Genomic DNA, 14,385 nt, shown 5'->3' with positions numbered 1-14,385 from the left:
CATGTAAGGGTGAAAGGCTCAGTCTCCCAAGCCAAACCCCTAAACCATCTAGTTCACTACTCCTTAGTTTCCATTCTTACGAAAAATCTGTTTTTGTTCTTTTCCCAGGGACACTTCAGTGGTCCTTTTATTTGTAATGGTGTCTTATGGTATTGTTTGTGTGGCTATGGATGAAGAGATCCCCAGAAACCTGAAATATGCACACTGCTAAATGTAGAGTGATCATATTTCCCAAAGAGAAAATGGGACACCACACGGGGCTAGCCCGGGCCCCGCCCCCTCTCAGTTCAGCATTGGCCTGAGCCACTCGCCCCTCCCCTCGCATGTTCCTCTGCACCCTGCTTTTTTGACAAAAGTTGGCTTCTGTCCTGTTTGCTCTTACTAGCACATCAAGTTGGCAAGAGCAAATGTGATAAAATGACCACTATTGCCAAAAAAGTCAGGACGGACGGGACAGGATTTTAAAAAGGGACTGTCCCAGCCAAAACAGGACATCTGATCATCCTAGCTATATGAGAAGTGCCCAGCATGGATTATAAATACCATTCACCTTTATGTCTTTATCATTTCATGAAATTTACTCATTCAAATAGAATTGACCAGTTATTTGGTCATTACTAGAATTCAAGAAAGACAGTAACTCAGTCTCAAGACTTGTCAAAGATACTCTTAACTTATTTTTCTCTGTTTTTTAAAATTATCATTCCTAACTCTTTAAGTTTCTGTGATGCCTTATTTTAGACACTTTTTCTACATCACAAGTTCCAGCAAGGCTTTGAAGCTAGCACTTTACTGAGGTAAATAGGATGCTGACTGGTAGAACTGATACTTAGTTGGAAGTGAACAGAATGAGAAGGAAAGAATTTGAACTTTTTCTGCTGTGACTGTTTTAGCTAGTTTCCTGTCTTATGTATTTATAGGGTGAACATCATGTGGCTACCAAAGCACCTTGGTATTATTGAAATGAGAGTTTTGTGAGTGTGTTAACAGAGAAAAAGTAGATCCGTTTATACTATGAAGACTCTCTCTTTATAAAGAAAGAATGCCAACCCCAGAAATAAGCACTAAAGAATGTGTTGTTTGTATATATCAGTCCTACTGATTGTCTGTGGCAGAACCAGTTACAAGAATCACATCATTTCATTTTGAAGTAGCAGAAGTTTAGCACTGTTTCCATTTGACTTTCATTACAATAGTTAAGTATTATTTTGTTCTTCTTTCCATAGATTTGTTTTGTTTTGTCCTCACAAGTGTGCAGGACTTGATACAGCTTTGAGATTAACAAATGTATTTGAGCACAAGCTTTTGTGGGCTAAAGCCCACTTCATCAGATGCATGCAGTGGAAAATACAATAGTATATAGCATACAATATATACAGAGAACATGAAAAAATGAGGGTTGCCATACCAACTCTAATGAGACTAATTGATTAAGGTGGGCTATTATCAGCCAACTCTGTCCACATATCTATTCAGGGAACACCATCATAGGACCTAATCACATCGGCCACACTATCAGAGGCTCATTCACCTGCACATCTACCAATGTGATATATGCCATCATGTGCCAGCAATGCCCTTCTGCCAGGTACATTGGCCAAACTGGACAGTCTCTACACAAAAGAATAAATGGACACAAACAGACTTCAAGAATTATAACATTCAAAAACATTTCAGTCTCCATGGTCACTCAATTACAGACCTAGAAGTCACAATTATTCAACAAAAAAACTTTAAAAACAGACTCCAATGAGAAACTGCAGAATTGGAATTAATTTGCAAAATGGACACCATTAAATTAGGCTTGAATAAAGACTGGGAGTGGATGAGTCATTACACAAACTAAAAACTATTTCTCCATGCTAATTTTCCCCCTACTATTACTCACACCTTCTTGTCAGCAGTTTGAAATGGGCCATCCTGACTATCACCACAAAAGTTTTTTTTCTCCTGCTGATAATAGCCCGCCTTAATCAATTAATCTCATTAGAGTTGGTATGGCAGCCCCCATTTTTTCATGTTCTCTGTGTGTGTGAGTATATATATATCTTCCTACTGTATTTTCCACTGCATGCATCTGATGAAGTGGGCTTTAGCCCATGAAAACTTATGCTCAAATAAATTTGTTAGTCTCTAAGATGCCACAAGTACAACTCATTCTTTTTGCTGATACAGATTAACACGGCTACCACTTTGGAGCTTTGATATTGTCACTTGGTGCATCATGTCCTGTAAAACTGATGACTACTCTTTAATGCACAGTAGCTGATTTAAAAGCTCTGTAACTATATATACAAAAATATCTTGGATCATGAAGGAGCTATTAGTAACCAATTACAATTTATTACAGAAAGAAAAAGAGGTTGCTAGCAAATATTACTAAGTCCAAGGTCATCTGCAACATGCAGTGGCGGTGTGTTGTAAACATACTGAAATGGAGGCATCTGAATTGCCTGATAAATCTATATAAGATGGAGCTAAATTATAGAAACTGGTAAACCATTAGTAAAAGATATAATGGCCATAATACAATTACTTGATTTGTCTGTGTATGGTATGTTGTTTTGTAATCGGTTCAAAAATCGAATGAGCCATTTGAGTTTCTTTAATTCCCTCTGTTAGGTATCCAGGAAAATTATCTTGTGTTTGCATTTTAAACTCTGTTCTGAAGACACTTACTAATGTCAGATCAAGTTACCAAAAAGGAATATCCCTTTGAGAGCTCTTTTACACAGTCTGGTGGCTTTGTAGTTGGAAGATTAAACAAAGAATTTGACTAAAAGTTGCAGATAGGATCCATAATCAAAATATACCACTACACTTTTTGGAGACAGTGGAATGTGGAAACTTGTATTGCAATACGCACAAAAGTGAACTAGCATAATAAGTTTAAGGAAACTGAGTAGCTGACTAGTGTCTGTATCCTTTCACAATGTATGAGTTACCCATGCCCTCTACTGGATGGAATGTCAGTGGCCCACAGATATAAAATCTCAGTCTACTCCACAAATGGGAACGTATGGCAACTTACCACTGATTAGACAATCTTCTTGGCATGTATTTCCTAAGCACCTATCACTTTAACTGAAAACCATGATAGAGCCTGAAATAGTTATGGTGACGGACAAAGGAGTAAACCAACCAAAGACTATCCCCAGATGTAAAGTCTGGATCAGATCTTCATGAAGTTCAGGGGTGTTTTAGTGTGGGGATTACCATAGACACCGACTCTGTGGGTGCTCCCCAGGGCTGGAGCACTCATGAGAAAAAGATAGTGGGTGCGCCGCACCCACCAGCGGCCCCGCCGATCATTTCCTCCCGCTCTCTCCCAGTGCCTCCCGCCCACTGCGATCAGCTGTTCAGCGGTGTGCTGGAGGCACTTGGGGGGTGGGGAGAGGAGCAGGGGCAGAAAGAGGTGGGAGAAGGCAGGATGCGCTCAGGGGGAGGGGTGGAGTGGCAGCAGAGCCTGGAGTGGGGAGTGCCTCCTTCCCCCCGGCAACTCAGAAAAATAGTACCTGTCGTGCTCACCTCTATAACCAGCACAGGAATTTCAGACATAGATGCAAAGAGTGTGTGAGAGACACAAGTGTTTTACAAAAGCTGTGATGTTTGGAAATTGAGGGGAGGGGCCAGAGTTTAATTTGTAATGAAAGAGGTGCCGGCTCAAGCAATTTTTTTACTTCCATAACTGATGTGACAAGCCCAGAGGTGCCAGGGCAATGAACTGCCAAGCCTAGAGGTACTGCGGCTCAGCCCTGAGAGAGGATAATGCTGAAAAGAAACCTGAGAAGCAGCTGGAGTTTATCACTGAAATGTGACAGGTTAAAGGAAACAGAACTAGATTTCTCATTTTGAAGGAGACCAGAGTTGCAATAGTCTAAACAATTGTTTATCTGCTATTAGAAACTGAAGTCTTGAGTGGACTTGGACTTGATATTAGCTCGTCTCAGTTTTACAAGGAGGATGTTCTTCTACCTGTATTTTATCTGACTTTGCAAGGAGCAGGGTGTTGTTTTAAATATGTTTAATATTAAGACTGACTTTATGTGGCTTTCCTGGTAGTGACACTTTTAGCTCTGCTCTAATGTGGTCTGGATAGTCACAAACATGGCAATATATTTTGTTTACTGTTAGATCACATATTATGGCAAGCACTCCTCTCTGACTAGAGCTGTGAATTAGTCTCTATTGCATATCTGGTTGCCCTTCCACATGAATTTCCATGGACAACCATGGTTAGATTGATTCTCTACTGTATCTTTGTTGTATTGCAGATTTAACTTTTATACAATTATATACAAGGTCTGCTTTTCAGGAAGTAGATTGGTATAATTTGTCCATGCACAAATATGCAAATAGTTGATGTAAGTACTCCTGGATGCACACCTGCAATCCACAGATGCACATAGGCACCTATCTAGCCCATGCAGGGGAAGATTAGGGTTTTGCCCCCTCCACTCAAAGTGCTCCTGCTGCGGAAATGGGATCAGGGCACAGGGGCTTCCCCTGCTCCCCAGCTGGAGCACTAGGCAGGCAGAGCGGGGCAAATCTCCACTATGACCAGAATGCCAAGCGAGTGGAGCAGGGCAAGCCCCTGTGCCCCAACCCTGCTCCCCAAGTGGAGCACTGGGCGGGTAGAGCAGGGTAAGCCCCCGTGCCCCGACCCCACTCCCTGGCTGAAGCACCAGACGGGCAGAGCGGGTCAGGGTGCAGGGGCACCCATTTTTCCAGGGCCCCCCAATTATCTGGGACCCCAGGCACGGGCTCTGTTGGCCCAGTGGCTAGTCTACCACTGAGCCCATGCAGATCAGGTATTAGTGCACATACATCAGTCATGTTTAAACAAAGGGTACAGATACACTGCACGCTTCTCTCAGTGGCACGTAGTGTACATATTTGTGTAGCCTCCCTAGCATGGGTATAAACAGTGGGTATACCATGAAGTACAGCTTAGGCAAATAAAAACATGAGAGAAGGGTACAGGCGTACATATCCATAGCTGTGTAGTGTCTCAGTGCCTCCTTGCTGCTGGAGTCTTTTCCCACTGCAGAAAAAGACTCCAAAAGCGGGAAAAGGTGCTTGCAGTAAGGAAAGGCTCTACCAGTTCTCCGCCACTAGAGCCCTTTCCCATTGCAAGGAAAGATGCCAAGCCTCAGTGAAATGCTCCAGCAGTGGGGAGCTGCTGGTCCTTTCCCCACTGCTGCCCCTCTGCCAGACCCTTGCTCTGACTCATGTAGCTACCCAGCGCAGTGCAAATGCAGCCTTGCAGCATGTTGCCACACACTGCCACCAGTGGTATGTAGTGAAGACGTAGCCAGACTGGGTGTGCATTTACTTACTGCAAATCAAATCCCCGTATAACACACTGTGTGGGTACAGCCCTTAGAATATAAATAGCCATATACACACACATTATAAAGGTATATTTTATGTATCTATACAATGGTCACTTTAAAAGTTTCTTCTGTTTTGAAAGATTCTGCTAGTTTCAGAGAGATCCCCCGATGTTAAAATGGGGAATAGCAGTAGAACCAGTAGTACTGTTCAAACCAATAGGATCTCTTTAAGTGCACCCACTCTACATAGGCAGAGAGAGGATATTTTTATGCTATATTTGTGGAGGCTGCATTTTATACATTGCTTTCTTGTGGGTTTCCAATTACCTCTTCTTATTTCTTTTTAACCCTCCTAGTTGTTATTCTTACTTGGTTCCCACTTTGGGTGAGGAGGTTACAGTTTATATTACAAGCCTGGGTACTCAGTTAGCATAGTGATTACAGGGTGACCAAAATCCTAAGAAATAACTGAAATTTCTGGAACTGTTGCCTGTGCTCGGAAGAGATGGCTTTATTGTTTGCAAAATAACTGATTTAAAGGGTTTGCCAGTTATGGATTAAGGTCAGGTCCCTAGTGCACTAAAATCACCTCTGCAGGGGGCTCCTGACTGTTCTTAGAACACTAATCTGTGTCACTGGCTACTCCCACAGTGAGGTGCTGAATTTCCTCTTCAGCTACAGGGGGAGAAAATAAACACCCTCTATGCATTTTTGCATTGGAATCAACCTGTTAAAGAGAATGAAAAGACTCCCATTAACTCTGATGTATGTTCATTTAGGCCCTGTGTAAGACGAGAACAGTGAGGATTCTTTCCTTCTTCAACATTTAGTGCATTTAGAATATAGCTGTCCATTTCCACATGAATCATTATATAACTGTAATAGCATCTTTAGATTTCATTACACATGCAGACACACACCCCTACCATTACCTGGAGCTGTATTTTTCTTTTTTCTAATGGCTGCAATAAACTCCTACATACTGTACTAACATTTTTCTTTAACATAACAGTATATTCCATCCAGACACTTTATAGTTCAGTTATCCTCAGTAAACTTCCTTTTATCCCCACAAAACTCATTGTTTTATCACTACTGATCTGTTGGAATTCTTTTGCTAAAACATCTGCTTTTCCTAATTTGGACACCTGAATTTCATTGATTACAATAAGACTAGGTATACATTTACTTTTACTTCAAATTCCAGTCATTCTTTGAATTTACGTATATATGTTTCTGAAAGCTTTGAATCTTTGTTCCATTTCCCACAGAAATTTCTCCAACTTTCTTTGTCTTTCTAATAATCCTTTATGCCACCGTCTTGCATCTTTTATAATTCATTTAGTCTTTACTATTCACTGTGTGTTTTGCTTGCATGCATGCCTTATTTCTTTTCTCAACTGCTAATTTGCAAGCCTCTGCCCACTAAGGAAATGGATTTCTAAGAATGCTTTGTCTACACTGGCTAAAAACACCACCTGAATGACAAAAGTTTTAGCAGCAAAAAGCTCCAGTGTGGACAGTGCTTTGCAGGGGCAGCTCTAGGTATTTTGCCGCCCCAAGCACGGCAGGCAGGCTGCCTTTGGCAGCTTACCTATGGAAGATCCCCGGTCCCGCGGATTCGGTGGCACACCTGCAGGAGGTCTGCCAAAGCCACGGGACCAATGAACCCTCTGCAGCCGCCGAAGGCAACCTGCTTTCCGCCCTCACGGCAACTGGCAGAGCGTCCCCCATGGCTTGCTGCCCCAGGCTCAAGCTTGGCGTGCTGGTGCCTGGAGCCGCCCCTGGTACTTTGTCGGCAGGAGCCACTCTTCCAGCAATGAAGCTACATTCCTCATTGGAGGTGGTTTTATTTTGTCACTGGAAGAGCTCTCTCCCGGCAATAAAGAGTGGCCACATAGAGCACCTTAAACAGTGTGGCTGCAGCTGCACCACTGCGCCATTGTAAGGTGCACAGTGTAGACATAGTCGGGGCAATTTGATGTTTTATAGATGGCCAGGTCAGTTGCTGCTGTAATTCGCTTTATGTTGTTGTGACGCTCTGTACCTCAAAGTAGCACCCATATTCACCACTGTTATATAATTCAGATATATTTTGTACAAAGTATGCCATGTGAGGTATCATTGTGAAAGTCTTGATCTCTTGAACATTAATATCCTGGTGGATTCTATATGCTGTTGTTATACATGAAGTTATGAAGCATGGCTACATGAGTCACTGAAATATGTTGTGAGGCCGGGAGATGCCCACAACCAACCTTTCAATTGCAACAAAGGACCAGGCAGATGTGCTGATGGCCGCATGAGCGACAGGTATAATAGGCCAGGGAAGGCAAAGCCCTCCCTGGAGCAGTCCCGCCTGCAAGGGACACCTGGGCTGGGGTGGGACCACCCCTTCCCTGAGATCCCTCCCCACCATCTGCTGCTGCTGCTGCCTGCCTACCTGCACTCCACCTCCCCCCTCCCCAGATCCCCACTGCTCGCCGTATTGCTTCTCCTCGGGCGGTGGACCATGGGGAAATGAGAAGGGATGCTGCAAGCAAGTGGCGGGTGTGGGGATCTGGCGGGGGAGTGAGGAGGCTGAGATAGGGGGGCCCACCGGCTCAGACAGGGAGGGCACTGGCTCTGCCCAGCACTTGGGCAGGGGGCGGCTTGACCCAGCACTCAGGTGGGGGGCAAGGTGGGAGCGGCTTGGCTCAGCACTTGGGAGGGATCAGCCCAGCCCAGTGCTGGGAGCACCCTGGCATAGTGCTCAGCCTGGCACTGGGGTTGGGGAGGCTGGCCCAGGGTGGCTGGGGTGGGCGAGCTGGGACTCCTCTGGTTGCAGGGAAGAGGGGGAGCTCAGGGTTTCTCCTGTTATGGGGGGGTGGGTTTCCAGGCTCTGGCATGTGGGGGTGGGGCCTCAGTCAGAAGGGGCGGCCGTAGAGCCAGCAGGCTAGCCTCCCTAAAGTGGGGGTTCACCCACTGCCCATGGATGGCCCATTAAAGGGAATTCACTTTCTGAACGGCCATCTCAGAGACTTCTCATGAGGAGCATGTATGCAATGGAGACTGCTTGACCAATGGACACTGCCTGATCCCCAGATCACAGCAAAGATCTTTCCAGGAAGCTGGAAGAAAATATAAAAGATGGGAAGGGACATCATCACTTGGCCTTTCTTTTCCCCCCAACTCAACACCTAGATGACAAAGACTTTGAATTGGGGAAGGGTGGTCCCAGGCTGGTGGGTTCTGTAGTTTCCGCATCAGAATGTTGCTCTTTTAAGACTTCTGAAAGCATGCTCCACACCTCATCGCTCTCAAGAAGGCACTTCAGACTTAAATCTTAGGTTGAGTGCTGTAGCTATCTTTAGAATCACGTTGGTATCTTCTTTGCATTTTGTTAAATTTGCAGTGAAGGTGTTCTTAAAACAAACAATATGTGCTGGGTCATCATCCTGGACTGCTATAACATGAAATATATGGCAGAATGCAGGTAAAATGGAGCAGGAGACATACAATTCTCCCCCAAGAAGTTCAGTCACAAATTTAATTAATGCTTTTTTTTTTTAAATGAGTGTCATCAGCATGGAAGCATGGCCTCTGGAATGTTGGCAGAAGCATGAAAAGGCATATGAATCTTTAGCGCACCTGGCACATAAATATCTTGAGATGCCGGCTACAACAGTGCCATGTGAACGCCTCTTCTCACTTTCAGGTGTCATTGTAATTAAGAAGTGGGCAAGATTATCTCCCATAAATGTACAATCCCTTTGTTTACAATCCCATGAATGAAGTGCATTGAGAGGTTGTCTATCTTTAGACATTTTTCTGCTGCTTTTGCTATTATTTTAATCCTGTTTTATTTCCCATCTGCAATGTGCAGTTAACGACTTCTATAATGAATGATATAAACATCTCTTTACCTACAAGCAATACATCAGCTCCCATTCCTCTCATATTCTTCTCCCTGATGTGTTATGCTGCCCCCGTGCATTTCTCTGACCTGTGGATTTTAATTTTTCTCTTTTCTGTAGTGGGTACTTTTTGGTAGCATCCACATATGCTATTTTTGAATATTTTTTTTTGTTTCTCTAGCTCATTTGGTTGCTGCACATCCTTTATATGTTGCACTGTGCTTTCCCACATAATTGCTGAATTTAGATTCTGTTCCTTCTACACCAGTTTTAATATGAGTGATTTCCTCCACATGTACTGAACCTCATAGTTCCCTTACAATGTTCCTTCATGTCAAAACCTTTGAAAATTATCGTATCTCACAAGGGGGAAGAAATATATGGTTTAACCCAGAAAGATTGATACCCCAATTGGAATCCAGTCTGGAAGTTATGAGTACAGCTTTTGTTTCTATCAGGAATTTAGGCAGTTGACAAGTAACTTTCATTTTCCCTGAGGTTATAGTTTTCAGAAGTTTTCCAGCTTGCTCCTTATGTGTACACTCTTATCAATAGCTCTCCACCCCGCATTCTTTTAGTTCTTTGTATGTCACCAGCACTTCACTTTATCCATTTCACCATTTTCAGGGGGTTAATAGCTCCTTTTTTCACATCTTCTGTCACTAATCTGACAATTATAAAATGTTGATTTTTATACTGTTCCTGTTTTTCATTATTGTGCATTCCTTCTGGTATATCGAGTCTTTCTTTCTCTTTTCCCTGATCCAAGGCCATTCCTCATCCCCAGCTTCTTCTCCTTCATAGTCCAAGGCCACATTCTCTCCACCCCCTCCACTTCCATTGTCAGTATCCATGTTCAGCCTCTTTTCAGATGAAGCTAGCTACAGCCCTTCATCTAGCCTGCTCCTACAGCCCAGCCTCACTGTCTTCAGCCAGACCCCAGCACTCAAACTCAGCTCCCTTCTGCTTTCAGCCTCCTAGCTTTATAGTGCTGTCCCAGCCCTTGCCCAGCTGGGCTTCACTCTTCCTCTTGCAAGTGACACCAGGTAGCCTAACTGGCCTCTCAGGCCCTCATTAACACTATCAGTAGGGCCTTACCTAATTCACAGTCCATTCTGGTCAATTTCACAGTCACAGAATTTAAAAATAATAAATTTCGTGATTTCCACTATTTAAATCTGAAATTTCATGATACTATAATTGCAGGGATTCTGATCTAAAAAGGAGTTGTGGGGGTGGGGTGCAGGGCTTGCAAGGTTATTGTGTGTGTGGGCTGGGGGGAGTTTGAGTGCTACCTTTACTTCTGTGCTTCTGCAGACGGTGGTGCTGCTGGGAGCTAGCTCTGAAGGCAGAGCTGCCGCCAGCAGTAGTGCAGAAGTAAGGATGGCCTGGTAAAGCACTGCCACCCTTACTCCCGCATTCAGTCAGCAGCTGCCACTCTCCAGTCGCCCAGCTTTGAAGGCGGCACCGAAGTAAGGATGGCAATGCCGTGACCCCCCTAAAACAATCTTGTGACCTCCCCTGCAACTCCCTTTCAGGCCAGCCCAGGGCTCCTGCAGACAAGGGAGTGGGCTCTCCGGGCAGGGAGGGCTTGTGGCTCTGGATGCAGGGGACAGGAGGGGATCTTGGGGCTCCGGATGCAGGGAGGTCGCAAGCGGAATGGGTGGAGCTGGGGGCTAGCCTCCCCAAAGAGAGGCTCCACCCACTACCCATGCCCTGCATACCTTGCCAGCATTCTCAGAGCACTCCTACAGTCTCAGGTCTCCATGAAAGACAGCTGGCAACGCCCACTAGCACTAGCCTGACAGCTAGGGCATTCATCTTTGATGTGAGATTCTCAGGTCTGAACCCCAAATCTGCCTAATTTGGACCAGGGACATGAAGTCAGATCTCCTCATCCCAGGTAAATGCTCTAACCACTGAACTATTGGCTAGAACGGGGCAAGAAAGGGGTGACCTGGCTTTGGCAACTAACTCCAGGAGAGAGTCTCTGCATGAGAATCTTGACCATCGGGAAGCACCTCCCTCCAGCCTGGTAGTCAAGCACCTACAGCCTGATCGGTGGGAGTTAGGAACCTAAGTACCTTTGGGGATCTGGGCCTAAGCATTGTCCCTTTCCTCTGCATTTCACCCTGGCTAGCTTAAGTGGCTCCCTCCTGCTCAGCTTGCTGACTTCTAAGAATTCCTTCCTGAGGGTATGTCTATCAGTGGCCAGCAATTGATCCAACGGAGGTTGATTTATCGCGTCTAGTCTAGACGCGATAAATCGACCCCTGAGCGCTCTCCCATCGACTCCAGTACTCCACCAGAGTGAAACATGCAGGTGGAGTCGATGGGGTTAGCTCTAAACATGTATATCATTTTAACTGTGGTTGCAATACCATAACACGCAGTGATAAAGCTGATTTAAATGTGGTTAAAAGCACAAACTCTCTCCGTGAAGTCAGTTTCAGCATGCTTTCATGAGTTAAAGAAATCAGCAGTTAAATATATATCTACTTTGCCTTGTAAATTTACTTCTCACCTGACAAATATCTCTCTTTGAAAATCTGTTTTTCCCTCCATCACACTACATGCTGTTAGTTTTTTTTTTCCTGTTTTTTTATAGTTTCTGTTGCAGGTTTTCCTGTTAACGATCATAACATTTGCTTCCTAACGACCCTGTGATGAGTTCCTGAAGAAGTGATTTCCCATCCTGTCACCTGGCACTTTCTACAGCTTTGATATCTTCGTTGGACTTGGGTAGTGGCAGAAGTGCAATATGCTGGTTTCAGTCTGCTACCATTCAACTGGAAAAAAAGAGAAAAACTGCACAGTGATACAGAGAGGAAGGAAAACATAGTCACTCATTTTTAACTGCCATTTAGACTCTTTAAAAATGTTTTCCCTTCCAATAATTAATACTTTTCAAATTTCTTGAGGACAGATTCTGACCTTAATTTCACCAGCAAAAATCCAGAGGAATTCCGCTTCAGTCAACATAGTTACTCCAGATCTACAGCAGTGTAAATGAGTTCAGAATCTGGTCTTTGGTCTAGGAATAGATAAATTTTAAAACTCATAATGACGATGCAATGTGCCTAGAAAACACTTGTGAAAAGAAAGAGCCCAGAATGATCAGATGCTACAAAAGAGATGTATATAGGGAAAAATCAGTTCCTAGACTCTCCATAATGACAAAATATTTCCTAGGGCAGTAGTGGACTGCTGATCAGGGTTCTGAAATTGGGAAAATTCAAAAGGATTTGAATATTCAAATTTCACAAGTTTTCTGTTGTTATCTGACAGTCTCACTCTTCATCACATGCCCGCATGAGCCTATCAGACTTCCAGATGGAAAAGTAATGAAAACACTGACATAACCCCACTAAGATTGTTGGTAGTGAAAACTGGAGGATTTGACAGTGCTGCCAAAAGGAAATTCAGTGTTCCAAACACAATTACCATCCCATGATCTCATTTGAACAAGGATTTACATATTTTGTGGTGGGTTGAAGGAATGAACTCTCAGTTAAACTGCTCTGGCAGGTTGGTAGCGTCAAATGGACAGTCCAATAAACCAAATGTATACGCCATAAAGTGTGCCTGCTTCATGTGGAAATTTCCAACCCCTCAATATTTGTGTGTCGGAAATACCCCAATTTAATCATAATATGCCTCTACAGTGAGAACAATAGATGTGAGCATTTTAGGGAGGCTTCAGTTATAGTGGTATCCTTGCTGCTATATAAAATAAAGAGGCAGGATGCTAATCGTGTCCCAGTAACTGCAGAACACAGAGTTTTGTCAATAACATCCCACCTAAGAATTCTTTTATTTTGATCCATTTTGTAATACTACTCCAGCTGTACAAATAACTTTAGTTCATTCCTCCTCAAGCTGATGATGGTCACTCTCAAAGACGGTTAAAATGCCTCCCTTCAAAAAAAAAAACAAAAACCCTCAGGCTTGTTTAGAGCGTAGTGTATCACCAGTTGAGTTTGGCAGCTGACAGCTCCAGGTCACAAGCTGGGAACAGTACTTTTCCAGCAGAAAGCACCTGGTCTGTGGCTTTCTTTTCATGGTTTCTAATTTGCATGTGTTGCCATCAACCAACCAGTCTCTGAAATCATTGCACAATTGTTTTCCTTTTGAGTTGATGACCGGTTCTGGTCACTACTCTATTTTGAGTCTCCTCAGAGAGTCACTGCCATATTACTGTGTTCCTAACATTTGAGGGTTAAATATTTTCAAATGCTATCCAACTATTTTTTTCCTATAACTCTACACAATTATTTCAGAGGCCTAGAATTCCCTTCATGTGCTCTCATTTATTTTAAACATGCTTTTTAGTCGTTTGCAAAAAACACTTCCTGGTGAACACAAGGGAGATTTTGGGCTTAGTCTAATTAGGAGGCCATCTTTCCCAGGGACACTGGTTTAGCCCTAGAACCACCAGTCCAGCTTTGAGCAACTTTGCCATCTACAGAGTTCCTGCCTACAGATTCTTCTCTCATCCAAAAGAGATATCTTTATTTTTGCTCAGTCCTCTGTGATGGATGTCTCAAATACAGTCAGATTCATCTACACACAATGCCTCAGCTTTTCCTTTCAGGCATACTATGAAATGACTAAGCAATAGCAGGGGTTTTGAAAGGTTGCTGAGTTGAGTAAACTAAATGGAGCTATAGAGCAGAGAACGGGCATCAAATCCCATCACAGTTGATGGTGCCGTGTTCCTGTCAGGAATAGAACCAGACATGGAGTGTTCCATGACATTGCTAAGCTTTCAGAATGTTTTCTTTCATTCAGGTGGATCGCCAAAATGATCATCTGCAAAATTCTCATTGTAACAGTATATCAGTAATTAGCAGAATACCTTGAGGAGCATTATGTCATTTTCCTTGGAAGAACACTTAAATTGGGGATTGGAAAAGTAGCACATTACCTTAAATAGCTGCTGCTCTTTTTCAGCTGTGGATGCTTGATGGGCTCCAAGAACAATTTTAAACTTCTGACTTTCTTAATCTGTATCTCAAACAAAATCCAGTAAGAGAAAGTCACTACTAGAATGAGTAACAACCCTCAGGAAACGGAGAGCCATGTCACATTTTCATCATAATCTCCTTTTCAGAAGGCAGGATTTTAAAAGTTAATGTACCTTTAAATGTATC

This window comes from Gopherus evgoodei, chromosome 6, assembly GCF_007399415.2.
Source record: "Gopherus evgoodei ecotype Sinaloan lineage chromosome 6, rGopEvg1_v1.p, whole genome shotgun sequence".
NCBI classification, from domain to species: domain Eukaryota; kingdom Metazoa; phylum Chordata; order Testudines; family Testudinidae; genus Gopherus; species Gopherus evgoodei.
This window is presented reverse-complemented; position numbering follows the sequence as displayed.